The sequence below is a fragment of the Benincasa hispida genome, chromosome 5 (genome assembly GCF_027475165.1).
Source record: "Benincasa hispida cultivar pf3 chromosome 5, pf3_genome.v1.1, whole genome shotgun sequence".
Taxonomy (NCBI): Eukaryota; Viridiplantae; Streptophyta; class Magnoliopsida; order Cucurbitales; family Cucurbitaceae; genus Benincasa; species Benincasa hispida.
The window spans coordinates 47,608,505-47,625,459 of NC_143482.1; the positions used below are offsets into that span (position 1 = coordinate 47,608,505).

At 37.8% G+C, this 16,955-nt stretch overlaps 1 non-coding gene across 1 annotated transcript; it reads right to left on the reverse strand.

The window, feature by feature from the left end:
* Nucleotides 1-16,473: 16,473 nt before the first annotated feature.
* On the reverse strand, nucleotides 16,474-16,580 carry LOC120078852 (small nucleolar RNA R71). The gene has a single exon (XR_005482132.1). It is a non-coding gene; the product is annotated as a small nucleolar RNA R71 (small nucleolar RNA).
* Nucleotides 16,581-16,955: the final 375 nt, after the last annotated feature.

The window sequence follows — 16,955 nt, forward strand, 5'->3', positions numbered from 1 at the left end:
TTCTTTTGTGTAGACGATCGTGGGGAGTTTAGAGCACGATGGTTGAAGACGTGTTGCTTCGCCCCAGCGGTTTAAGACCTGGGTCGCCTGTTTGAACCGGAGACTCCTTGCTTTTGTAATAGTTAGCTTTATTTTTGTTGTTTTGAGGCAATTTTACCCGGTTCATCATTTATTAACTATACATGTGATGTATGGTGTTTATATGGCAAAGTGTTTGACATATAGTTTTCAAACCTACCTTAGGTTATACAATTATTCATGCATCATGTATTATAAATGTTATAATCTAGCATGAAGAAATTACATGAAAGCATGCATATGCATCATGAAATATAAGAGTTATATTATGCATGCAATGAGCATTATCATGCATCATCCTTTTATTATAAGCATTATAAGGGTGAATGGAACCATGTTGTGCTTGTTTCCTTGCTGTTTTTGTATAAGTGTTATATAAAAGAAGTAGCAATGAATGAATAATGTATTGAGCATGACGCTTAGGCTATTTATAATCATTATGAATGTCTTGCATGTCTTAGCTTTTCATTGTGGTTTTGGTTGTTTCCGTTTATAAGTGTTATAAAGGAAAATAGACCTAAAAACAATAAGAAAGAATCGCATGCGGACTTAGGGTCAACTTAAGTTTTTTAAATGGGTTTTAAAATTGGATTGAGATAGATCTAAGTTGAGATAGACTTAAGTTTTTTAAATGGGTTTTACAACGGATATTTGCTTAAAACCTAACGTAGGTCAATGTGTTTTCCTTTTTAGCAACTCGTTAGTATTTCCATTTAATGCCTTTAATATGACAGATTATATAGAGTGGAAAGAATCATGTGAAATGTATTTCGTTGCACTCGACCTAGAATTTGTCATGGTTGAGGAATGTCCTCAAGTCCCGAACCTTGATGCACAGCAAAGTGTCCGCAATTCATATGAGTTGTGGATGAAGGCTAATTCATTGGCCCGAGTTCATATTTTGGCTAACATACCTGATGTTTTGGCCAAAAAGGTTGAGAACATGGTCATTACACGCGAGGTCATGGACTCGTTGCACGATTTGTTTGGACGTCAGTTCTTACTTGTCGAGCATAAAAGGATGGATGACGAAACTAGTAGTGTCAGTTGTTCTAACACTGATCCCACTACTCTCCAAAAGAGGAGGAAAGACAATAAATCTGATTTATTGGTCTTGGAGACGTGTTTGGTAGAGAATGATGATTTTGCCTGGATCCTTGATTCGGGTGCTACCAATCATGTCAGTTTCTCTTACCAAGGATTCAGTTCCTGGAAAATGTTGCCACAGGAAGAGATGACTCTACAAGTCTATTGGGAATGTCCTAGAACTCGCAGTTCGTGTCAAACATTTTATTTTATCAATAACAATTACATGTTGATTTTGCATCTTATTATGAAAATACAATAAACGCATCCTTGGCTATAGTCTGAATGTTGTTACTTTATGTAGTGACATAAACAGGATCAAGTTGACAGTATATAGCCTAAATGGTCTAATAAGTATACGAATGAAATTGGATATCTCATCCTAGTAACACTATTGGATGTGACCCACTTTGTAGTTGTTACAAGAAGTTGTAAGGTGCTACAAACGATGTGATCCACAAATCGTTCATGTTGAGACATGAGAGTGGGGGCATCCTATTCAATGAGTTTTCATATAGATAGGACCATGAAAAATAGTCACTTTTCTTTATAACGATCGTTTACTGTTAAAACTGATTATTTCATTTATTATATAACCTAGGTTAACTCGATCTTAATCTTGAGCTAGCTATGAACTTCTGTTTGTTCGGGATTATCCTTTTATCTGTAAACGGTGAGAGTAGTCCAACAGCACTACTCAATAAGCTTACCATTTTGGGGATATGGCTGGATGAATAGCTGGGGACATAACCTTGCAAGATGGAATTCACTTCTTCCCTATTTAGGGTTAGCAGATAGGTTGTTTTCTTAAGTACTGACTCCAGGTCTTGATCAATTGGGGCCCTGCCTTCTCATGCTGGAGAAAGGATTTGATTCATAGAGATCATGAATCATAAGTATTCATTAGAGGATCAGTAGGAACTTAAGGAATAAGATATAGTCACAGGGGTAAAATGGTATTTTTGACCTAGCTCTGATTACGAACAACCTGTGAAGGATCGAATTACTGATTATGGTTATTAAGTGGACATAATATATCTACAATGAGGGGAGTTCAACTATGGGCTATAGTGGAGTGTCCCATTAGTTAACGAATGAGGGTTAGATCAGACTAATGAGTTTAACCGATTAATCTCGAATCATTGGAGCTCATTATCTGTAGGTCCGCGAGGTCCCCCTACTAGCTCGTAAGTGTTAGTAAAGATCTTGACCGAAAACGATAACCAAAGAACTATTGGGATATGAGTTATTCTAGATAATAGTATTTGGTCAAGAACTGTCTTACTTCTGTGAAGGAATTCTTGACTGCCCCACGACAGCACTTGTTCTAAATCACTTAAGTATCGTTGCAAATAAATAAAGATTTATTGGGTACTTTATTAGTTTTGCTAAAATGGATTTAGAAGCATATTTAATAGAATTTGTTTAAAATGTTTTAGCAATGTCGAACTCGATTATACAACTGCTTGCTTTTGACAAATTTAACGGAGAGGGTTACTCCAATTGGAAATCAAATATCAATATAATATTAGTATTAAATGAATTGAGGTTTGTGTTAACGGAGGAGTGTCCTCCAGTTCCCAGTTCAACGACGAACAGAAATGTTCGGGATGTTTATGATATGTGGGTAAGGGCGAACGAAACAGCCCGAGCCTATATCTTGGCGAGTATATCTGATGTACTCAACAAGAAACATGAGGTCATGCCCATAACTCGTGAGATCATGGCATCATTACAGGAGATGTTCGGGCAACCGTCATCGTCTGTTAGATATGAAGCCATTAAATATATGTATGTGACACGTATGAAGGATGAGACCAATGTGAGAGAATATGTTCTTGACATGATGGTCCATTTTAACATCGCAGAGGCTCACAGAGCTATCACAGACGAAACAAGTCAAGTGAGCATGATACTGGAATCTCTTCCTGAGAGCTATCTGTCGTTCAGGACAAATGCTGTCATGAACAAAATCACTTATAACTTAACGACGTTGTTGAATGAATTGAAAACTTATCAATCGATGATGAAGCTCAAGGAAAAGGAAATAAATGTTATTACTAAACCGAAAAAGTTTTACAAAGGGTCTACGTCTGGTACAAAACCCGTTGATGATAAGAAAGCTGGTTCTTCTTCTTCTTCTAAAGATAAAACCGTGCAGATGAAAAAGAAAGGAAAAGGGAAAAAGAAAATAGTTGCGAAGAAAAACAAAAACAAAACTCCCAAGGGAAAATGTTTCTATTGTAGAGAGGTTAGGCATTGGAAGCGTAATTGCCCAAAATATCTGGCTGAAAAGAAAGCAGAAAAGAATAAACAAGGTAAATATGATTTACTAGTTGTTGAAACATATATAGTGGAAAATTCTCACTTTACCTAGATATTAGATTCAGGCGCCGCTAATCATGTTTGTACTTTTCTATAGGAAACTAGTTCTTGGAAAAGTCTTTCTGAATATGAGATGACTTTCAAGGTGGGCATAGGTGAAGTCATTTCAGCTAAAGTAGTGGGAGATGTGAAGTTGTTTTTTAGAGATTCTTTTATCTTACTCAAGAATGTGTTCTTTGTACCTAAGATGAAAAGGAATCTGATCTCCGTTTCTTGTCTTTTAGAAAATATGTACAGTGTATCTTTTGAATATAATGAAGTGTTTGTTAATTCAAGAGGTGTTCATATTTGTTCTTCTAGACTTGTAAATAACTTATACATATTACAACCAATGAAAGCAAAAGCTATTTTAAATATAAAGATGTTTAAAACGGCTGAAACTCATAATAAAAAATGGAAAATTTCTCCTAACACCTATCTTTGGCACCTCAGGCTTGGTCACAGTAATCTCAACAATATTGAGAGATTGGTAAAAAATGGTCATCTAAATCAGTTAGAACACAGTTCCCTACCTCCATGTGAATCATGTCTTGAGGGAAAAATGATGAAAAGATCTTTTTTTGACAAAGGTCTTCATGCCAAAGAACCTCTTGAACTTATACATTCAGACATTTGTGGTCCGATGAATGTTAAAGCTCGAGGACGATATCAGTACTTCGTCAATTTTATTGAAGATTACTCTTGATATGGCTATATTTACTTAATCAGTCACAAGTTTGAAACTCTTGAAAAGTTCAAAGAATTTAAGGCTGAGATTGAAAATCAGTTAAGTAAAAGAATTAAAACACTTCGATCTGATCGAGGTGGTGAGTATATGGATTTTCAATTCCAGAACTATCTAGTAGATCATGGAATTCAATCCCAACTCACAGCACTTGGAACACCACAACAAAACGGTGTTGCAGAAAGGAGAAATCGAACCTTGTTGGAGATGGTTCGGTCTATGATGAGTTAGGCTCAATTACCTCAATTCTTTTGGGGATATGCAGTACAGACTACAATTTATATTCTGAACGTTGTTCTATTCAAAAGTATTTTAGAAGCACCATATCAATTATGGAAGGGACGCAAAGCAAGTTTACATCATTTCCTCATCTGGGGTTGTCCCGCACACGTGTTGGTACATAATCCTAAAAAATTTGAAACACATTCGAAATTATGCCTATTTATAGTATATCCCATGGAAACAAAAGGAGGATACTTTTATGATCCCCAAGAAGATAGAGTGTTTGTATCGACAAATGCAACTTTCTTGGAAGAGGATCATATTAAGAATCATCTACCTCGCAGTAAACTAATATTGCAAGAACTATCTAAAGATACTACAGATAAATCAACAAGAGTTATTGATCAAACTGGTCCATCAACAATGGTTGTTGTCCCGTCACATCCATCCCAAAAGTTGGGGATGCCTCGTCGTAGTGGGAGGGTTATTCAACAACCTAAACGCTACATGGGTTTAACAGAAACTCAAAACATCATACAAGATGATGATTTAGAGGATCCATTAACCTTTAAGAACACAATGGAAGATGTTGACTTTGCATCTTATTATGAAAATCCAATAAACGCATCCTTGGCTATAGTCTGAATGTTGTAACTTTATGTAGTGACATAAGTTGACAGTATATAGCCTAAATGGTTTAATAAGTATATGGATGAAATTGGATATCTCATCCTGGTAACACTACTGGATGCGGCCCACTCTGTAGTTGTTACAAGAAGTTGTAAGGTGCTACAAATGATGTGATCCACAAATCGTTCATGTCGAGACATGAGATTGGAGGCATCCTATGTAATGAGTTTACATATAGACAGGACCACGAAAATAGGTAATGAGTTTACATGTAATGAGTTTCCATTACCATCATCTTTATGCTCACACAAAATGCATTATCTTCTTGACTTTGATTCTCCAAGCATGAGTTGCAAGCCATGCACTCCATCTCTTTGCATGTTCATCTATTATATATTAAGAAGAGTGGAGTTATTGAAAAGGAGGATAATAAAAGAATTTCGAGAGAATATTTTCTGAAGAAGAAGCTGTCTTCTTCAGCTGTGCTGCTGTGAGTTTCTCTGGTTTCTTCACTTCTTCAAGTTTTTCTTGAGTCCCACAACTTTGCTTAAAGCTCTAAGAGCATAGTAAGGAATGCTTTGAGGTGGTTCACGTTGATAACAAAAGAAGACAGTAGCTGAACAAGCGTTTTCTTGGAGAGTTCATCAAACGTATGTTCAGAAAACCCACTTTTTGAGAAGAGCATGCTTTATTTTTTGCTAAAATTAGTGAATTAGAAAGCTTATGGATCCTTGATACTTCCGCTGCATATTGTTTTACTCTTTCAAAGTTGGTACTGGTGAGATTGTTTCAACTATTGCTATAGGCAGGCTAAATTTATTTATTGACAATAAACGTTATTTGTTACTGGATAATGTTTTCGTAGTTTCTCATATGAAGAGGAACTTAATCTCAATTTCTTGTCTCATTGAACAAGGGTATACTGTCTCCTTTTCTGAGAATAAAGTGTTTATTTTCAAGAATGGAATGGGGATTGGTTATGATTCAATGGAAAATAACTTATATGTACTAAGGTCGTTAGTCATAAAAACCCTGTTTAACACTGAAATCTTCAATACGGCAACAACAGCTAAAAGACTAAAGGTTTCTCGTAAGGAAAATGCCCATCTTTGGTATCTCAGGTTAGGTCACATCAACCTCAATAGGATTGAGAAGTTAGTGAAAAGTGGACATCTAAAGAGTTTAGAAAAAAACTCCTTGCCAATATATGAATCATGTCTCGAAGGCAAGCTGACCAAACGACCTTTTACTGGATAAAGTTACAGAGCCAAGGAAGCCTTGGAGCTTGTACATTCAGACCTTTGTTGTCCGTTGAATGTTAGAGCTCAGGGTGGGTATGAATATTTCATCTCTTTTATAGATGATTATTCAAGATTCGGGTATCTCTACCTAATGCAACGTAAGTCTGAAGCCCTTGACAAGTTCAAGGAGTATAAGGCTGAAGTTGAAAACTTGTTAGGTAAGAAGATAAAAACACTACGATCTAATCGTGGTGAAGAGTATATGGACCTCCAATTCTAGAACTATATGATAAAACATGAGATTGCGTCTCAACTCTCGACCCTAGGTACACCTCAGCAGAATGGTGTATCAGAAAGAAGAAACAGAACCTTGTTGGACATGGTTCGGTCTATGATGAGTTATGCTTATCTTCCAGACTTGTTTTGGGGTTTTGCAGTGGAGACTGCATGCTATATCCTGAATAATGTTCCCTCGAAAAGTGTTTCTAAAACAACTTTTGAGTTATGAAGAGGTCATAAATGTAGTTTATGCCAGTTCCGGATTTGGGGCTATCTGGCACATGTGCTAGTGACTAACCCAAAGAAGTTGGAAGCTCGTTCGAAGGTTTGCCTCTTTGTAGGCTACACCAAGGAAACGAGAGGTGGATACTTCTATAATCCGAGTGAGAACAAAGTTTTGTTTCTATAAATGAAATCTTCTTGGAAGAAGACCACATTTGGGATCATAAGCCACGAAGTAACTCGTTTTGTGTGAGATTTCTAGTGAGACTAAGACTACTGAGGGTTCAACAAGAGTTGTTGAACAGGCCGACAGATCAACAAGAGTTGTTGAGGTCAGAACATTTAGTCAACAACCTCAAGAGTTAAGACTGCCTCGACATAGTGGGAGGGTTATGAACCCACCGGATAGCTACATGGGTTTAATTGAACCCCGGAACGTTATTTCAAATGATGAGGTCGAGGATCCGTTGTCTTTTAAAAAAGCAATGGAGGATGTTGACAAAGATGAATGGATTAAAGCCATGAACAAGGAAATGGAGTCTATGTGCTTCAAACATCTGGGAGCTTGTTGATCCACCTGATGGGGTAAGACCTATTGGGTGTAAGTGGATCTATAAGCGAAAGAGAGGTGTAGATGGAAATGTGCAAACCTTTAAGGCTCGACTCGTGGCAAAGGGTTATACCCAGGTCGAGGAGAGTTGACTATGAGGAAAATTTCTCACCTGTTGTCATGCTTAAGTCTATCAGGATTCTCTTGTCCATAGCCACATTTTATGATTATGAAATATGGCAAATGGATGTCAAGACTGCCTTTCTTAATGGTAATCTTGAGGAGACCATCTATATGACTCAACCAGAGGGGCTCATAGTTTCAGATCAAGAGCAAAAAGCTTGCAAGCTTAATAGGTCTATTTATGGGCTGAAACAAGCGTCTCGATCATGGAACATCAGATTTGATACTATGGTCAAGTCGTTTGACTTTGATCAGAACGTTGATGAGCCTCGTGTCTACAAGAAAATCATCAACAGCTCAGTAGCTTTCCTAGTAATGTATGTGGATGATATCCTACTCATTGGGAATGATATAAGGTATCTGACTGACATTAAGAAATGACTAGTTGTCTAGTTCCAAATGAATGATTTGGGTGAGGCACAGTATGTTCTAGGGATCCAGATCATTCGGGATCGTAAGAACAAAAGATTAGCCTTGTCTCAAGCATCGTACATCGATCAAGTGTTGATCAGGTACAGGATACATGATTCCAAGAGGGGTTTGTTACCATTCAGGCATGGAATCGTTTTGTCTAAGGATCAATGTCCTAAATGTTGGGAATGTCCTAGAACTCGCAGTTCGTGTTAAACATTCTATTTTATCAATAACAATGACTTGTTGATTTTGCATCTTATTATGAAAATCCAATAACGCATCCTTGGCTATAGTGTTAATGTTGTAACTTTATGTAGTGACACAAACAGGATCAAGTTGATAGTATATAGCCTAAATGGTCTAATAAGTATATGGATTAAATTGGGTATCTCATCCTGGTAATACTATTGGATACGGCCCACTCTATAGTTGTTACAAGAAGTTGTAAGGTGTTACAACGATGTGATCCACAAATCGTTCATGTTGAGACATGAGAGTGGGGGCATCCTATGCAATGAGTTTGCATATAGACTGGACCACGAAAATAGTCACTTTTCTTTATAACGACCGTTTACTGTCAAAACTGACTATTTCATTTATTATATAACCTAGGTTAACTCGATCTTAATCTTGAGCTAGATATGAACTCCTGTTTGTTCGGGATTATCCTTTTATCTGTAAACGGTGAGAGTAGTCCAACAGCGCTGCTCAATAAGCTTTCCATTTTAGGGATAAGACCGAATGAATAGCTGGGGACATAGCTGATAATGGGCAGAAATGCACGTTATTACAACGTAAAGATATAAAAAATGTAGGATTGCGACGGTAAAAATATATAAAAGGATTGCGATGATAAAAATAGATAAAATCGTGTCCAAAAGCAATAAGTTGAGAACATTGCGATCGCATGCGTCCATCGCATTAAAACAGCTAATTTATGTATTTTATGCAGAAAAATGTGTTGGCGTAAGGTAGAATTGCGATCCAAGGAATTCAGCGTCCGAGCGCATTAAGAGATGGCGACCGCAAGGCTATACGATCGTTTGCGTTCGTGAAAACTGCTAAAAAAGGTGGCCGCATAGTTTTTTTACACTTAGAAGGGGGAGGCGAGAGAAGAGAGAAGACACCGGAAGATCGTTCCTAGTTAACTCAAGAGAGTGCCAGAAAGCGTTGAGAATAGAGAGAGGGTCGACTCTTGCGAAAGCAAGAATATTCTTTGAGCAGAGTAGAGAAAAATAGTGTAAAAGCCTTAGGAAGCAAGAAATTGCTATCAGGCTCCCTATCTTTATTTCCCATTGTCATTCTGTAATTTTGATTTTATTTATAGAATGGAACCTGCATTTCTACATCTGATCACTCTCTTTATATTATGCATGAGTAACTAAACATTTGAATGGGTTGAGAAGTACTTAACTAGCATGACCTAAGAGCTTCATTGTATTCAATCATCTTGTCTTATGTTGCGTCCATCACCCCTTTAGAGCTACTCGAGAGAGAGTCTAAAGAAAGAACCTAAGACTTGAGAGAGCTAGGTTAGAATCTAGACTTGAGAAAGTAAGATTAAATCCGCATAAGCAAGAGATAGAAACTTAGAGATAAGCTCTATTTACTAACATGCATCGCATGCACCCTAGAAATAGGTTATGGTAGTATGCGGTCGCCTTGGGTATGTGTGTGTCATTCATCGTTGCATAGACAAGAATAGAGGCTTAGACATAAGTCCTATAGACATCATCGCATACATCGAATGCGTTCTAAAACTAGGAAATATAGCATTTGCATTGTGAGATGATTTGTTGTTGTATGTATGTAGCATGATCGCATAACGTGAACGCAATCTTAGAAAGTGTTAGTTGAAACCCTTATCAACCCATTCCCCCGCATACTCATTGTTACTATCGTTGTTATTAACTCTTTTCTCAATTCCGCCGCTTAGAATCTATACATTAAACAAACATACCAACCAACACATTGTTTTATTTGTCATCACAAAGTTATCATAAATCATCGTCGCATACTGTTTTCATAGTCCCTTTGTTCGACCTTGGACTTACTAGGCAACTTAGTAGGGTTTATACTTGGATCTTGCTAAGAAAATTTGCATGCACAACGCATATACCACCATCGCAATTCACACCATTATTCCATCACATTAACCACGCATCAATAGCCTTGCAAGATGAAATTCACTCCTACCCTATTTAGGGTTAGCAAATAGGTTGTTCTCTTAAGTACTGATTTCAGGTTTTGAACAATCGGGGCCCTGCCTTCTCATGATAGAGAAAGAATTTGATTCATAGAGATTATGAATCAGAATTATTCAATAGAGGATCATTAGAAACTTAAGGAACAAGATGTAGTCACAAGGGTAAAACGGTATTTTTGACCTAGCTGTGATTATGAACAACCTGTGAAAGATCGACTTACTGATTATGGTTATTAAGTGAACATAATATATCTACAGTAAGAGGAGTTCAAGCATGGGTTATAGTGGAGTGTCCCATTAGTTAACGAATGGGGGTTAGATCGAACTAATATGTTTAGCCGATTAATCTCGATTTGTTGAAGCCCATGATTTGTAGGTCTGCGAGGTCCCCCTACTAGCTCGTAAATGGATAAGCTTTAGTGTAGCTTGAGAAATTAATTTGAAACATTCAAATTAAACGGAATAAGAGAATAAATATTTAATATGATTTAAATATATGAAGATGATTATTGTGCAAAAATTAATTTAATATTTGATATTAAATTCATTAATAATTTAAATTAATTTAAGAAAATCATTTTTTGAATTAAAATGATTTTAAATCATTTTTTTAAAAATAAAATGAAAAAACATTTTGCATGGTTGCACAAAATGGAAAATGAGTTTTCTCCATTACCATCATCTTTATACTCACACAAAAGCCATTATCTTCTCTACTTTGATTCTCCAATCATGAGCTGCAATCTATGCACTCCATCTCTTTGCATGTTCATCTATTATATATAAAGAAGATTGGAGTTGTTGGAGGAAGAGGAATGCAGAATTTTGAGAGAAAATTTTCTGTGAAGAAGAAACTATCTTCTTCAATCGGCTGTTGTGAGCTTTTCTTATTTCTTCACATCTTTGAGTTGTTCTTGAGTCTCACAACTCTGCCCAAACTCCAAGAGTAAAGTAGGGAAGGCTTTTCACGGTGATTTCAAGTGAAGACAGCAGCTGTACAAATATTTTCTTGGAGAGCTCATCAAATGTATGTTCTGAAAACCCACTTTTAAGAAGAGTGTGCTTTAGTTTTTGCCAAAATTAGTGAAGTATAATACATATGAATCCTCGATACTTCCGCTGCATGTTGTTTAACTCTTTCACAAAGACACCTTAAAAAGTTGAGGAAATAAGATGGATTCCCTATGCTTTAGCTGTAGGAAGCTTAATGTATGCAATGTTGTGTACCAGACCCGACATTTACTATGCAGTAGGGATTGCCAGTCGGTATCAATCCAATCCAGGATTTAATCACTGGACGGCGGTCAAGACAATCCTTAAGTATCTTCAAAGAACGAGGGACTACATGCTCGTGTATGAAAATAAGGATTTGATCCTTATAGGATACACGGACTCTGACTTTCAGACTGATAGAGATTCTCGCAAATCGACATCGGGGTTAGTGTTCACTCTGAATGGAGGGGTTGTAGTGTGGCGAAGCATCAAACAAGAATGCATCACGGACTCCACTATGGAAGTCGAATACGTAGCGGCTTGTGAAGCAGCTAAAGAAAGTTGTTTGGCTGAGGAAATTCCTTTCAGATTTGGAAGTTGTTCCAAATATGGATTTGCCTATCACTCTGTACTGTGATAACAGCAGGGCTGAGAAAAATTCAAAGGAGCCTCGAAGTCATCGTTGGATAAGCATATAGAGCGAAAATATCACTTGATCAGGGAGATTGTGCATCGCGGTGATGTGATAATCATGAAGATCGCTTAGGAGCACAACATTGTTAATCACTTTACAAAGGCCCTTACGACTAAAGTGTTCGAGGGTCACCTGGAGAGTCTGGGTCTGCGGGACATGCGACATTTTGTCTAGGAAAAGTGGGAGATGATACTGGAGTATGCCCTAGTTTATTGTATATTGTACATGTTTTATTGTATTGTACATTAGTCTCTCGAGCCATTAGGACAAGTAGGAGATTATTGGGATTGGTGTCTTAATTCTCTCGAGTCTCGTTGTTTGTTATTATACACATTGTTTTATGAATAAAATAACTATTATTTCATTCTAGCATTTACTCATATCCAATAAACAAAGCTCCATGTTTATCTTATGTAAACTTAAGCATGTATATGTGATACACAAGTGGATCATGCCTTAAGTGATAACCTAAATAGGTCTGTAGTATAAGGATTAAGGTGGGATACCTGATCCTGGTGCACTACGGATACGGCTCACTTTATCAAGTTTTGCAAGTGTTGTAAACTACTATAGATGGTAGATACTGACCGTCATGTGGAGACATGCGAGCAGAGGTGCCCTATACAAAGAGTTTCTATAAGATCGGACCATGAGATGACTAGACTCTGTATATAACGTCGTTTATAATGGAGACTTACATCTCACCTAAATGACCATAGGTGACACGACCTCAATCCTGAGTGTTTTGGGAACTCTTGCCTTTGAGGGTGGTCCTTTGATTAGTATGGGTGAGAGTGGCCAGATTGCCAACTCAACATGCTTACCTTTTTGGGGACTTGTCTGATTTAGGAGTTGAGAACTCAATTACACAAGATGGAATTCCCTCCTTCCTCGAAGCAAGGGTAAGTAGATAGATTGCTCGTTTATGGGCTATTTGTGGGGTTTGAACATAGTGCCCACAGCTTCTATTTGGAAGAAAGGACACGGTCATAGTAGGACTATGACTTATGTTCATTAAAGGATTCAGTGGTACTTAAAGAGTTAGATGTAACTACAGGGGCATAATGGTTATTGGTCGAGCTGTACTTACGAGCGATTTGTGAAGGGTTGTCGCACTACTGATTGGTTAAGATGGACACATAATATATCTGTAGTAAGAAGAGTTTAGTTGTCGATCTTTAATGGAGTGCTTGACAGTTAACGGATGGTGGATCCCGTGAACAAAGAGTTTAGTCAATTATTCACATACCGTTGGAGCTTCGAGCTACAGGTCCATAAGTTCCCCTTAGTAGTTCAATGGATTCAAGTTGAGGATCCGTTCTTGGTGTTGATTGGAAATGTTCAAATTGACAAGAGGTAATTCGATTATATATGATATGATCGGTATGGTGTATGAGATACAACAAGTGGACAATTAATGCAAATGAGATTTACATTAAGAGCCATGAAAGAGAAAAAGAGCTATGGTTTATATAGTTCATGAGATGAAATATCAAAACGATAGGTTATAAATATATTATAGCAAGTTAGTTATCATTTATATTTATAATAATATTAATTATTGGATAATTATCTCTTTTTCTCTAATAACCAATTGAGTGGGAGGTTATTGGTGGTTTCATGGTAACCGTGAGATAAGTGGAAAAATGTTCTCCTAATTTTAAAAGGGTAAGAAAAAAAAGAAAAGAAAAGATTTTCCACTCTTGCAAAATTACTCACGGAGAAGTTGTCAAGTAAATAAGATTTATTAAGCAACAGCTTGGAGTTAGCTAAATGGTTGTAGAGTGTTAATACACGATAGACACTCAGCTAAACGATGAGTTAAACAATCACTAGCTTTTCCTAAACATTTGGGCATCAACCTATACGATAGATTGTTCCATCTCTCACTTGCTCGATCGTTTACACGATTGTGGTTCCTCCGATTTTATGTGGAGGCCATTCGCTGTGTTTGGGGTGTTCGTCACCTTGGCAATCGCTTAATGCGAGTGCGCGCTGTTCGCGTAGTGTAGCGATCGTGTTGGGCGAACGTTCATGTGTTGCTGTGTTACTGTGATCGAGCGTTTCTGATCAAGGGACTTGAAGATGAGTGTACAAAAGTGTGTTGATTCTTGTCCTTTATCTTTTGTATAGCATGTTGTAATTTCTATATTTTGCATAACCATATGTTTCCGTTTGTGATTGTAATGTCCATATACGATTGAAATTTGGAAAGATCATTCCGCTGCTCATGGAAATCCTCGTGTTCGATTTTCCTCAGTAGCAAATCTATCTAATTCACTTTTCCAGTTAGGTTTCTAGGTAGGGGTGTTGATAACGGGCAGAAATGCACGTTATCATAGTGCTAAGTTCTTAAACAATGTTGGATTGTGTTGATGAAATATGTTAAATTGTGTCTATTAAGCATAAATTCTATAATATTGCGGTCGCATGCGTCCAACGCATTAGAGCAATTGATATTTACATTTTTGTGCAGAATATGCGTTAACGCAATGCAGAGATTGCGATCATAGGAATACAATGGTCGAGCGTAACTTCACCGCAAGACTTTGCATTGATCGTGCTCGCAAACATTCGCCCAAGAAGAATCATCGCAACTTGGTTAGTGCAACAAGGTGGGCGCATCCAGGTGATAGGATAATTAAGAGCGATAGGACAGAAAGCTGATGAAGGTCAGATCCAAATTAAGTTCACAGCCGATAACGGTCACAAAGTACATTAAGCTTTATCGGTAACAATCATTCGGCGCATCAATCAGGAATTAAAGTTGTCCCATTTGTACAACCGGGAGAGAGAAGCTGCCTTTCACCTTTGATGCCCTATAAATACCAAGTGCAATCTTGAGAAAAAAGGTTGATCAGTTAACGAATTCATTAATGCTCTGTTCGTAGTTTTCTTTTCCATTTTACAATGGAGCAAGAGAAGAGTGGTGACGCCAGAGATCGCCCAAGGCAGCTCAAGAGAGAACCTTAGGGTGTAAGAGTAGAGAGCAGGCCGACTCTCGCGAGAGCGAGAATATCTTTAGAGCACGAGTAGAAACAGTGTAAACGCCTGGCAGCAAGAAATTGCTACCAGGCTCTTTACTATACTTGCATTATTATTTTGTACTTCATCTCATATCTATTCAATGGAAGTTCTATTTCCATCTGCTCACTCTCTTAATACGCATGAGTATCTAAACTAGTTGAATGGGTTGAGAAGAACTAAGCTAACATGACCTAGGAAGTTCATCGCTTGCGATTGTCTTGTTGTATGCTATGCAAAATACCCTTTAGAGTTACTCGAGAGAGAATCTAAAGAAAGAACCTAATGACTCGAGAGAGCTAGATTAGAATCTGAACTCGAAAAAGCAAGATTAGGTTTGCATAAACAAGAGATAGGGACTTAGAGATAAGCTCTATTTGTCAACTTGATCCTAGGACTGGGAGTGATATTATATGGTCGCATATTTGTGTGAATTTCATGTTGTCATCGCATAAATAGAGATAGAGGTTTATGTGTAAACCCTGTAGACTTATCGCATATTTATCACATGCGTTCTAGCCTTAGAAGCCGTAGCATTCACGTCGAGAGGTGGTTTACTATTGTATCACGTTGCATGATCGCAAAGCATGGACGCATTCTAGAGAGTGTTAACCGAAACTTTTCTCAACCCGTTCACAGCATATTCATCGTATTTCCCAACCAACTCTTTTCAACTCTGTCGCATTCATTATTTATATTCATCAACGCAAACAACAAACCCAACGATTTATTCATTTAACTGGTTACCGCAAGTTTTCATAAAAATCACCAACGCAACTATTTTCACAAGTCCTTGTGTTCGATCCTGGACTTACCGGAAACTCAGAGGAATTTAAACTTGAATTCCGCTGGGGAAACTTGAGTGCACAACGCAATCCATCAACGCATATCATCCATAATTCCATTCAATAAAATTAACGCATCAAGTTTTTGACGTCGTTGCCGGGGACTTCGGCAAAACAGTTGTTAACGGTAATTTTTGTGAATTCTTTGCAGAACTCTCAATCTCTGGTGCACTACGACCCGAAGATTGAGAGAACGTTTTGAAGGAGACTAAGAGACCGCCAACAGCAACCATAATCCGACAAAGAAGAGATGGCGGAGCAGCCTGGAGTTGGAGCACCAAACAACAACAATGTCATGGCGAATCTGATTCTGTTGGCAAACGATTGTAATAGGCCCATTAGAGACTATGCATCACCAATCCTCTATGATTTCTCTCCGGGAATCATAAGGCCTGCCCTTAACGGAAGTAGATTCGAGATGAAAACGGTAATGTTGCAGATGATCTAGACTGCAGGTCAATTCGAAGGAATGCATGGCGAGAATCTGCACGCCCACCTCCGATGTTTTATTGAAATCTGCAATAATTTTGTGTTCCCGAACATCTCTGCTGAAAAAGTTTGACTAACGTTGTTCCTATTTTCTCTCTGTGATCAGGCTAAGAAATGGGCTTATTCGCTCGAACTAGGAGAGATTACTTCTTAGGAACAGGTAGTGGAGAAATTCATGAAAAAGTATTTTCCACCGACCGAGAACGTAAGACGAAGAAAGCTTATTACTAATTTTGAACAAGATATGGATGAATCGCTCAGTGATGCTTGGGCGAGGTTTAAAAGGTTGGTTCGAGATTGTCTGCATAATGGGCTACCAGACTGCCTTCAAATGGAAATTTTCTATCACCGATTGAATCATGCTTCGTAGACCGCTGCCAATGCGGCAACTGCTGATGGTCTGCTTGACAAAACTTACGAGGAGGCGAAGAATATTCTGGACCGCATCTCCAAGAACCATGAAGACTGGAGGGAGAGTGACCAGAGATTGAGACTCAAATATTCCGATGCAAATAACTGTGCCACTGTTTCGTTACAAAACAAAATGACCACAATGATGAATTTGATTCAAGGAATGGCGATTAGCAGCCCAACACCGCAAAGTGGGAAAATTAACGCAATAAGTCAAAATAACACAAGGTGTGCAACTTGCAGTGATGGGCATGCAATGGAAGATTGCCCGCAAAATTC